The following is a 12,776-nucleotide window of genomic DNA, read 5'->3' as shown; positions in this document are numbered from 1 at the left end:
CTCCTGGTCACCCTTAGCTGCAGGAGAGGCTGGAAAAAAATCATCATTTGAAAAGGGGGAAATTGATAGCTATGAATGATTTGGAAAACTCCTAAATTTCCCCTGAGACAAGACATACTGCTTCTTTGAACTAAATTAGGGGTTTTATTTATTTATTTTTACCCTTGGGCCCTTGTAAGTGTGGCGATTGGGCCATCAATCAACAAATTCTGTCAGATGGCAGAAGCAGAACTTGTAGGTCAAGAACACTGTCAGGTGAAGGTTTGAATATAGACTGAAAGGAATACTCACAAGGACTGAGCCTCACTTATGTCTAGGCACTCTGTCTAAGTGCTACATTATTCAGTCCCCACAATGGTCCTACAACAGAGTAACTGACATTTTTTCCATGTTATACATGAAAGACTATAGGATCACAGAGCAGAGGTCAAGTTCTTTTGCTCAGCATTCTGATAGATGGCTTCCTGTGCATTAATTTTTCCCTGTGCCATGGATCATAGCCACTTTCGAGTTTTGCCAAGATCACTGTGGCAAACAACTATGTGGGAAGGAAAAGAGGTTGACTGTTTGCACAAAATAGTGTGAGATATATTCCAAGTCATGAAGGGGACATATTTTGATTCTGTGCTGCTGACAATGGTTAGAGCAAAATAGTAGCTGAGAACTGATGCTTGTCCTTGCCACGTATGATATTTGCTAGGGTCACAAGAGGTAAGTGGGTTCACAAGAACTGTTAAGCACTGATACATGAGCACAGGGCCCAACACTCATATTCACAAGTCTGGGAGACTTAATGACCTTTCCATACTCAGAGGTGCTGTCATGCTCATCATTTGGGCAGCATGACTGACCACCTAATCACAGGAATAAATCTGAGGAGCATTTGTTCCCATGAGGTCCTGCAGTGCCCAGCCCATTTCCTTCCAGAACACCAAGGAAAGTTCCAACAATGTTTTCCACCTGTCTCAAAATATGTCTTCATAGTAATAACAGATTGCCTTCTATGGAGGTAAGTGGTCTTCTTTGATTATTTTGACTTTAATCTTCTAAAATCTTTTAAACACACACACACACACACACACACACACACACACACACACACACCAATCTAAAATAATAATCTAAACTTGTATCTTAGGAAGTCAGAAAAATAAGACCCAATTAAATGTAAACAAAAGAAAATAAATTATATCATTGGGACAAAAATCAGTGCAAATGAAGAGAAAAAAATCAAAAGAGCATAGTCACGAAATCAAAACATGGTTTTAAAAAAGCGCTATAAAATTGATAAGTTTCTGTGCAGAGAAAGCAAGAGAAGATACAAATTAATAATATGTGAAATGAAAACAATGTCATAAATATAGATCACAATGGACATGAAAAGTATAACAAAGTAATTTTCAAGCAATGTTCCTTCAATAAATTTTGAGTACCTTGATAAAATGGACCTTGAAATATGTGATCTGCTGAAACTCACTGTATTTGAATATTAAGAAAACTATACTTCTATGGTTTATGGGAGTGCCCTACCATACCTGTCTTCAATGTTATAAATCTTCCCTCTCAGAATAGGCATATAGTGGTACTTCATTTTTTTTTTTTAAGAGAGAGTGAGAGAGAGAGAGAGAGAATTTTTTTTTTAATATTTATTTTTTAGTTCTCGGCGGACACAACATCTTTGTTGGTATGTGGTGCTGAGGATCGAACCCAGGCCGCACGAATGCCAGGTGAGCGCGCTACCGCTTGAGCCACATCCCCAGCCCCCGGTACTTCATTTTTTAAATTTGCATTTCCACAATGGTACACAATGTTGAGTATTTTTCATATGCTAATTTTGTATTTGTACATCTTTTATAAGATGTTTTCAAGATCTTTGGTTTGATGTTTTAATCATTTTGTCTTCTTATTGTTGAGTTTAAAGAGTTATTTTACATTTTAGATAATAGGCCTTTATCAGATATGATTTTGACAATAATTCCCTCCAATTCTGTGGATGTGGTTTTTATTGTCTTAAAAGCCTTTCATAGATCAGAAATTTTTAATTTTTATAAAGTCCAGCTTATTAATTCTTTCGTAGATCATGCCTTTCGCATATTTTCTAAAATGTCATGGCCAAACTAATGTTATTTAGATTTTCTCCTGTTGTCCTTAAGGACTTCAACAGTTTTGTGTTTTACATTTTTTTAAGTCCATGATCAATTTTGAGTTTATCTTTATAGAGTGTAAACTCTCTGTCTAGATGCATTTATTTTTTGTTTTTGGTTGTCAAGATATTCCAGCACCATTGTTGAAAAAAAAAAAAACAACAACAATGTTTGCTCTGGTATGTTGGAGTTGACCTTTTGTGAAGTTGCATTTATTAAATTTATGTGTATACATTTCTGGTTGCTCTACTCTGTTACAATTGGTCCTTTGTCTGTTCTTTCACAATACTGATGTCTGGATTGCTGTAGCTTTATATTAAGGCTTAAGGTCTACTAATATCAGTCCTCCAAATTTATTCTTCTCATTTAATATTTTATTTACTGTTTTTGGTCATTTTACTGTTACATATAAACTTAAAGATAAATTTGTCAATATCCACAAAATGACTTGTTGGGATTTTGATTACCACTGAATTAAATCTATAGATCTAGCCTGGCACAGTGGTACACATCTGTAATCTTAGTGACTTGGGAGGCTGAAGCAGGAGATTGTGAGTTCAAAGCCAGCCTTAGCAACTTATCAAGGACCTGAGCAACTTAGCAAGACCCTGTCTCAAAAAAAAATCAGAACAGTGAGAAATAACACCAAATGCTAGTATAGATATGGAGCAACAAAAACTCATTCATTGTTGATAGGAATATAACATGGTAGAGCCACTTTGGAAGAGTTTGGTGATTTCTTAAAAAAATACATATACACTTACCATATGACCCAACCATTACATTCCTTCTGTTTTAATCAAAGGAGCTAAAACATCCACCCAAATGTCTACACATGAGTGTTTATTCTGCTTTATTCATAGAAGCCAATACTTGAAGTCAATCAGGTTGTTCAGTAGGAGAGAGGATAAATCAACTCTGGTACACCCAGAAGATGGAATATTATTCTGCACTTAAAGGAAATCAGCTATCAAGTCATGAAAGGATACGAAGGAAATGTAAAACCTTAATGCTAGTGAAAGAAGCCATTCTGAAAATGATACTGCCAGTTAACCATGACACATTATAAATGAGAGAACTATTCATAGTCTTGGAGTGGGAAAAGACTTTCTATGCATGCTTACAAGAAAGTTACATTAGTAGCTTAAGAGCAGAAAGATGGAGAAAGGTATGCCATGAGTTCACTTATCAAGAGAAAGCTGGAGTGGCTATATTACTAGCAGATGAATTACACTTCAGAGCAAAAATAATTCTCAGGAATAAAGAGGAACATTACATAATGATAAGAAGTTGCAATTTGCCAAGAAGATGGAACACTGTGATATCACTAGGTATCAGTGATGAGTCCTGCTTCCCACATGTTGAAGTCTGAACATTAGAGAAGCACACATATAAAGCAGGGTCCATTTCAAAAGGGGTAACATAGACTTGTCCCAGGAGGGAGAAGGGGAACTTAGCTGGTATCCTGGTATCCCAAGAAGGGAGGTTGTCCTGCCCTTTTGTGTGTGTGTGTGTGTGTGTGTGTGTGTGTGTTGCTGGGAACCAAACACAGGGCCTTGAACATGCGAGGCAAGCACTCTCCCATCTGAACTATATCTCCAACCCATTCTGCCCTTTTTTGTGTGTCCTAGGCTTGCTTTGTTCTCCTGCCCTCTTCCCCTCTCTTTCTCCTTCCTGTGTAAGTAGACCATTTGCCTAGGCCTAGGAAATGCTTGGTGGGATGGCCAAAAGGTGGGAAAGAGGTGGGCTGAAGGGGGAAGGGCAGGATGGAGCAGCCCAGGACACAGTAACTAACAACCTTGTGGCTCCCTGGAGAGAGGGGCAATTCCTGGGACTGGTTACCCTGGCAACAGGCTGGAGCTGGGGCAGGTTCTTAATAAGGTTGGAGAAAGGGCTCTGAAGGAATTAACATTTCAATCCCTCAGGGGACAGCCTCCAACTTGCTGGATTCACTCAAAATTTGCCTCCTTGATCCAACCTGACTGGGTTTACCTATCTATACTGACTGCCTATCTAATTCTGGCTTCAAAAAGACTACATATTGAATAAATCCAAGTATATGACACTCTGGAAATGGCAACACTATGGAGATAGTAAAAAGAATTTCTTGCCAAAGTTTTGGGATCTGGACAGGATGAATAGATGAATTTTACAGCAGTAAACCTATTTTCCATGATCCTATGTCATTATACATTTGTCCCAGCTCATAAAATGTCCGACAAGAGTCAACCTTAATGTACGGACATTGGGTGATAATGACATATGAGAAAATTGCATGTAGGTTCATCAATCATAACAAAGGTATCCATCTGGTAAGGGGCTATTGATAGCAAGGAAGTTTGTACATGTGTGTGACGGGGGATATGGGATATCTCTGCACCTTGCTGTGAACATAAAACAGCTGTGAAAATAAGCTCTATTAAAAAAAATATTCAGGGGTTTTGTTCAGGAACCAAAAGTGTCTGAAGGGTCCCAGGGCCAAAAGCAGTCATCTCCAAGGTGATGCCTTGTTATTGGATTGGCATCAGGGATAAGAACAAAGCTTTTGGTAACACCTCTTATAAGAGCAAATGGGGGCAGGGCTGGGGTTGTTCCATGGATTTTGATAGTCTTCTATTATGATTGTTAATAATGTCCTCTTATTTTTTTATTTTTTAGTTGTTGATAGACCTTTATTTAATTTATTTATATATGGTGCTGAGAATCAAACCCTGTGCCTTATACTAGGCAAGTGCTCCCTTACTGATCTACAACCCCAGCCCTGTCCTCTTATTTATTGACTAATTTATCATTATTAAATATTCTACTCTTGCTACCATAATAGTGTTTGCACCCAAATTTACTTTGTCTACAAATTTAGCCTCTCTCCTTACTTTCCATGAAGTTTAGCATAGTATATATTAATCAAATCTTTTACTTTTATTTGTGCCTTTAAAACTAAGTGCATTTCTTTTTTTTTAAGAGAGAGAGAGAATTTTTTAATATTTATTTTCTAGTTTTTGGTGGACACATCAGCAGTGTTTTTTATTTTTATGTGGTGCTAAGGATCGAACCCAGAGCCTTGCACATGCCAGGTGAGCATGTTACCGCTTGAGCCACATCCCCAGCCCTTAAGTGCATTTCTTTGGCTGAGGATGTGGCTCTATGGCAGAGCTTTGTTTAGCACATGTGGATAGTTATTGCAAAGTGAAGACTTTCGGGTATTAGCTTCCACTTTAGCCATCACCTGTCCTTGCCGTTTCCATGCAGATGGTGTCTCTCACATCTCAGGGATGAACTCTACACCCTCTGCACTTTCTGCTTGGCCTTTTGTTTATAATAGTGTTAAACTCCAATCTTGGACTCTTAGTTTCAGAGATTTAATTTTTAATTTTCCATTTTTTCAGTGCATCCTTTTGATTGATTTTTAAATTCCAATTTTCTGATGAAATCTCAGTTTTGTTTATTAATGTTATTGCACATATTCATCATAATTATTTCACCACCCAAATCTGATAATGCCAATATTATGGTGTTGTGGATACTTTTATTTTTATCTTTTCACTGAACTAAATGCCAGGCATTGTGTATGAAAAAGTTCCAGGTTCTGTTCCCTCCATTGAAGATTCACTTTTTATTCTAGCAGGCTGCTAGTGTAGAGTTAATCATATCAGTCCCATCACGGTCTTAGCTGACTCAAGGATGCTTCACAATTTATAAGGCTTCATCTACCTCTGATATCTCTGCCCAGGTCATAGTTCCCCAGAGGCTCCAGTTGAGGGTTTGGATGTTTCCTGGGGATCCTCTTTTGGGTGAGTTTTGAACTCAGGTCTTTATCACATAACACCAAGGCACTGCTGAGAAGTCCATTGAGACTTTTAATTGCTGTCTGTTGAGCTTCTTGGTTACAGGTTCTCTATACCTTAAGTATGGACAAATGACTCATGGAGGAAATACACCCCATGTAGCTGTATCACTTCTGTCTGCCTTTCTACTGCCTGGGATTTTGACTTCTCAATCATTAACTTATTTGAAAGCATGACCTTCAAGTTTTGTTTCCCTAGCCCCATGTTGTTGTCCAAAGAGCTGTTGTCTTTTCTGCTGCTTAGTGGGTGTTTTGTCCATGGAATGCTGTCCTTTCCCCCAGGGCAGTTAAGAATCCAGCAAATTCTCTGAGGAAAAAGCACCATGAGATTGTTGTATTTTAACCATATTACTTTGGTAAATTTTAAAATTATATGTGCCTTAGTTTCTTCATACACACAATAAGAGTAATACCACCTTCATTTAGCTACAATGAGAATTAACCTAATAGGTTTAAAGCACTTAAAACAATGACATGGGAAGCACTCTACATATTTTGCCCTCTTTATTGTCACACAAGAAGTACTCCAGGATACATTTTAAAATGAAAAAGGTCAAGGTCAACAAAAGTTTAAGATTTAACTATAGTATAAGATGGAGAATGATTTGAATACATGTATACTTCTAGAAAGGTAAATAAGGGCCTGTTGGAAAATAAGAGTGTCCTTTGGGGAGGGATTCTGGGTGGTAGGCATCAAGAATGAACTGAGTCTTTTTCATATTTTTGAAACTTTTGAATTTCATATCCAGTGTATATGTATCACTTATTCAATTGTTTTATCTCCACTAAAGGAAAAAAAGAAATAGCAAAACTTTGAAGATATACAATCCTGAGTTTGTGGCCCTTTTTTACCATGTAGGTGAAGCTATATAATGAGGAGCCTTGTGCACAATGAAAATGAGGAGCCCCATGTTAAAAAGCAGGAAAATCTTTGTTTCCTTATCCATGCAGTCTCTATTTGGACCTATTACAGTGTCTTATTTGCTATTGAATGCCATGCTTCCTTGAGTATAGGGATATTCATAGGGTTAGTGAAGGTTCCTCACAAGTGTCCAGGGTCCTTGACTTGAACTCTTAGTCCTTCCCATCTCTGTACTTACACCAGACTCTGTCCAGAAAGGGCAGTATAGCTGCAGTCACTTGATGGGGAGGGAGGAGGATCCTGGTGATGAGTAAGGAGCTGTGCCAGTGAGGCAGGAAGCGGGTGAGAGCTAGACCACAGGCTGAAGCGAAGATCTTGATCCCCAACACATACTTAATTGTCCCATCAGACCTCACCTACAAAACACAAATCAGTAGAAAAATAGGTAATAATTGAAGACAGCAGGACTATCTCCCAAGCTCAGGGACCCATTCTGAGCATGGGATCCTGTGGGACTACTAAGGTTTCAGGTCCATGAAGGTGGCCCTACTACCCTGTCTTACCTGTGCACCATCATCTTACTTTTCTTGGGCCTCAGTTTCTTCATTAGTAATTTTGAGATTGAAAAAAGAAATCCTCAGGCTGGGGTTGTGGCTGAGTGGTAGAGCACTCACTTCACATGTGTGAAGCCCTGGGTTCAATCCTCAGCACCACGTAAAATAAATAAACTACATAAGGGTATTGTGTACATCTACAACTAAAAAAATATTTAAAAAAAAGAAAAAGAAAACCTCATAGGGCATTTGTCAAGCTTAGATACTATAGGAAAGTGCTTAGCATAGTAACTGGCACAGTGTAAGAAAAAACTACATGTTAATATAATTATTATATGATTAATGAGACTATAGTTGGTATTATATTAGTAACAGGTAGTAACTATTATTTATGGCATATAAATTATGAAATTCTTTATTAAAATAGTGTAAAAGTGATATAATGAATACATGCAAATAACCCAACAGATCCAGTTTTGGAAGAATTAATGTATTCCCGGAAGCTTAAATATATCAGCTGTACACCCACATTCAGATAATGTCAGCGAATTCAGAACAAATATCTGACCCTTATGAATCCAACTTGGAAGTAATTGGTCTTGCTGAGGCACAAGTGGTTCTTAGAAATTGGATCAAGTACCCGAGTTCCCATGGCAATCACATACTTCAGGGAGATCCATCTCCCATAGAAAGTGCAGGATAAGGCTTTCTCGCTGAGACAGGCCTGGATGTTGGTAGGCAGGATTTGAACCTTCTTTGGGGTACTGTCCACTTTGCACTAGATTTCCATGTTGCCTACACACAATGGCACCTCTTGGGGATGGGCATTTTCATGCTTCCATGGAGCACCAGTGCCCATAGGCTCAGACATTTCCATCTCACCTGCCCAAACATCACCATTTTTGCCTCCTGCTGTCCTTCCTTCCTCACGGGGTTGGGGAGCTCTTCTTTTCATTTATCAAAGTATCATCATACTTGTCCCTTCTTTTCTTATTGGTTTTATCCCAGGCTACATTATATTTCCTATCACCATTAATAGGGTGGCAGAGAGGGGCAGTAGCTGGAAGGGAATGTGGGGGTCAACCCAGGAAAAATTATTACATGCTTGTGGACTGATGGGAATTATTCATATTTGGCATAAGGCAGCAATACAGGGTTAGTTTTATTGATGTAATGCGTCAGCCTTCCAAATCTTAACCTTTATAAACACACAGTGTTGGGAGAGGAAATCCACCATGACCTTAAGCATTTCTTCATGTTTTTGCTGGGTAGACCCAACCACTCTTTAACCAGGGGATTTCTCAGGTCTCTCTGCAGTGAGCAACTCTGAAGGATGAGGTAACAGCTCCCACAAAGAGCAGGATTGCTTCTGCTCACTCTAAAAGCATTAGCTCTCCCAAGCTCAGTATCCCAACCATTTTCATGTGAAATCATTCAGGTAGGTTCATCTTAATTTCATCCCAGAAAATTAGAGGCCATATAGATCCTGTGAAAACACGAAGTTCTGTCTACTGCTTTTGCTACAGTTAATTAAGTCCTTTATCTCTGACCCCAAAGTCTTAACATCTTCTGTAAGCATCCACAAATCTGAGGCAAAGTGTCCTGTAAATTTATAAGAAATTAAAATCTCAGACCTTCCACCATCCTTGACACACAAATTTAAGTGCAACACTTCTTTGCTACTTCTTTGCTTCCTTTGGTTATCAGCATGAAGTCCTCTGCCACCAACGTGGTCTTTCAGGTGCTCATAGCCTGCCCTGACTACCTTTCCAGGTTCTTATGTCCACTTTGCTCCAATTCTCTGTGAATTCTAGTCATATGGGGGGAAATTGCTCCTGACATCTTAGTATTAGTTTGACAAGAGTAGGCCTTCAGATTTCTAATAATGTGGCTCTTTTCTCAGGGATAGGCCATATTGTTTTCCTGGTAGTCATAAATATCAGAACCATCCAAACAAAATCCAAAACCTATAATAGGTTTTTTCTAATATGATCTTTCTACAACAGTCCATGGTTCCTCATTGCAATGAGTAATGAATCCAACTTTTTACCTATCTGTATTCCTGGTATTCTTTGACTGCAGGGCATTAACATGTACATATACATATACATATACATATACTAGCCTTCTTTCAGTTGATCAAACATTCCCCTTTATCTCCTAACACAGGCACTTTGTACATACTGTTCCTTCTACCTACGACACTGTTCTCTTCACCACTTTAATCTAGATAACCACTGTATACCTTGAAGTTCTCAGAATAAATGTAATTTTCTCCAGGATGTTTTGCTGGATCCTTTAACAAAATTTGAGGTTATCCTTTATGTCTTGGATTTTCCCCAGTATATAAAAAGTTCATAATCTGTAAGATATATATCTGTGGTACATTTTGGGGGAGTACTGGGGATGGAACCCTTGTGCATGCTGGTCAAGTATTCTGTCTTTGAGCTACACTCCAGCCCTTGTGTTTTTTTTTTTTTTTAATTTAATATCTTTAAGAGTAGTTACCAGTCTTTCTGTCTCATTTCTATATTTCAACATGTACCAGGAGGCCTTATAATTGTGGGAACACATTATTTGTAATTTCTTTATTCTATAAATTATATCAAATGCCTAATATGTGCAAAACACTTTCATTTTACAGATGTTACTCCCCTTTGATGGTTAATTTATGTGCCAACATTACTGGGCCACAGGGTGCCAAGAAGTTTGGCTAAATATTATTCTGTGAGGATATTTTGGATGCGATTAACATTAAAATTAGTAGACTAAATATAGCAGACTGCCCTCTCTCATGTGAGTGGCATCACCCAATCAAATGCTGGAATAGTACAAAACTTCAGGATAAGGGGCTGGGGCTGGGGCTCAGTGGTGGAGTGCTCACCTAGCATGCATGAGGCACTGGGTTCGATCCTCAGCACCACATAAAAAGTAAAATAAAGATACTGTGTCCACTTGAAACAAAATAAATAAATAAATAAATATTAAAAAAAACCCTTCAGGGTAAGAGGTGACTTTACCTGTCTTACTTCTTAAGCTGCAACCTTGAACTTTTCCTACTTTTGGACTTGCCTCTCCTTGGATATTGAGTCTGCCAACATTGTTTTTTAAAGTTATTTTTTAAAAAAATTTAGTTGTAGATGGAGACATTACCTTTATTTTTCTTTATTTATTTTTATGTGTTGCTGAGGATCGAACCCAGTACCTCCTACATGTGAGGTAAGTGCTCTACCACTGAGCTACAACCCCAGTCCAGAGTCTGCCAACATTCTGACTGGAATTTATACCATTGGTTCTCCTGGTTCTCAGGACTTTGGAATTTGATTAGAAACGTACCATCAGCTCTCCTGGGTTCCGATTGCAGCTGCAGACCTTGAGACTTTTCAGCATCCATATGTAAATCAGTTCCTTGAGAATGGAACCTGGTGCCTCACACATGCTAGGCAAGTGCTCTGCCACTGAACCACACCCCCTGCCCAATAAATATCTTTATGTATCTCCTATTAGCTCAGTTTTCCTGAAGAACTTTAATATACTCCTCAATAGAAAAAAAAAACCCTCACTTTTAACTCTGACAGCATCAGTTTCCTAGAGAACTCAATCTGTGACAGAAGCTAATAGTGGAGGATATGAGAAGTGTACAGATTCAGGATACATTCTGAAGACAGAGCTGACAGGATTTGCTGATGGATCAGATATACTATGTGAAAAAAAAACATTTAACAAATATTTTCAAAACAAATATGTAATAGATATTACTACTCTTCAGCAATTTTAAATCTGGGAAATTCGGTGCAAATGGGAGCATAATTATTTCTTGCCCTTTTGAAGCTAGATATAGTAGTATTCTTTTCTCTGGTAAATGAAGTATTAATGTGTGTTAGGTTTCCATCACTATTACAAAATATCTGAGACAAATGAATTCAAAAGGAGGAAAAGTTCATTTTGGATCATGTTTCAGAGGGTTCAGTTCATGGTCACTTAGTCCTGTTGCTTTGGACCATGACACTGTCTATCATGGTGAGAGCACTTGGCAGAGGAGGCTGCTCACTTCATGAAAGACAAGAAGCAAAAAAGAAAGAGATAGGATTGGGACAGGGTCCTAATTTTCCCCTAAAGGGTATGTCCCCAATAACCTAACTTCATTTCACTAGGCCCTACCTCCTTAAAATTCTACCACCTCCCCAATAATGACACAGGCTGGGGACTAAGCCTTTAACACTTGAGCCTTTGGGGGCCCAATAGATCCAAACTACAAAAGAGTGGAAGTAAAAACAAAGTGTCACTTACTTGGGGAAACAATTAGTGTTTCCCCATGCTTTCTGTTCCTTACTGCTGTAACTAGTGAAGGTCCAGAGGATATAGCCTCCTTGATCCTGTGTCCCTGAGTAAACTCAATGTGGCTCAAATTACTTTCAGAGTCCATGATAAACATGTACAATGAACAAGAAATAAATATTGTTGTGTTAAGCCTCTGATATGTTGGTGTGTTTATTACAACAGCTTAATTTAGCTTAATCTGACTAAAATAGGTGGTGGTAATAGAAGTGGAGTGCTATAGAAATAAAGCCCATAAAAACTTAAATGTCATTGACTTGGCAGTGACATAGTAGATAGTGAGAAAAAATTCACAGGAGGCTCAAAGATATTAAGGACCTAGATTAGTTCATATGTCTGGTAAATGCTGAGTTGAAATTGAATGCAATTCTATCCACTGAAAAATAAATTTAATTTATTACCATAGCATATTATTTTGGGCTTAGGTGTGTGGATCATGATGGTCTGTCTTTAACTGGTATATTAATCATTTCAATAACTTTTGATTATTTGTGATTTTATTGAATATATTTCATGCATTGTGCTGGGAAAACAGAGGAACACATAAATCCGTAAGTCGATTTTTAGTAATGTTGAGTTTGAGCTGACTTTGAAAATGCTGGGTGGAAAAATGGCCCAATAATAATAAATTAATTAATCAATCAATTTCACATGTAAGTATCAAACATCTACAATGTCTTAAGAGAAAAATTCTTAGATACTCTAAATTTAATTACAGGAGTTGAAGAATGATGGCAGGAAAATGTAGGAGAAGTTATTCAGTTAACAACTACAAAAAAATATATTCCACATTTCTAAAGGTATGGTGAAACCTTGACTCAAGCCTTGGATTCCTGAAATGGCTTACAAAGGAATTTTCCATACTGATAACTTCTAGCCATCCTAAAACAAGTGCTTCTCTTTGTGGACTGTTCTATTTTAAAATGCTTGTTCTGCCTCCACTTACCAAGAGCCAATGTAAATTCAACGTTGTCTATCTATGTATTCCTTCCTCACATTTTATTATAAAAATTTTCTTGTGCCTAAGTTCAGTG

This window comes from Ictidomys tridecemlineatus, chromosome X (genome assembly GCF_052094955.1).
Source record: "Ictidomys tridecemlineatus isolate mIctTri1 chromosome X, mIctTri1.hap1, whole genome shotgun sequence".
Taxonomy (NCBI): domain Eukaryota; kingdom Metazoa; phylum Chordata; class Mammalia; order Rodentia; family Sciuridae; genus Ictidomys; species Ictidomys tridecemlineatus.
This window is presented reverse-complemented; position numbering follows the sequence as displayed.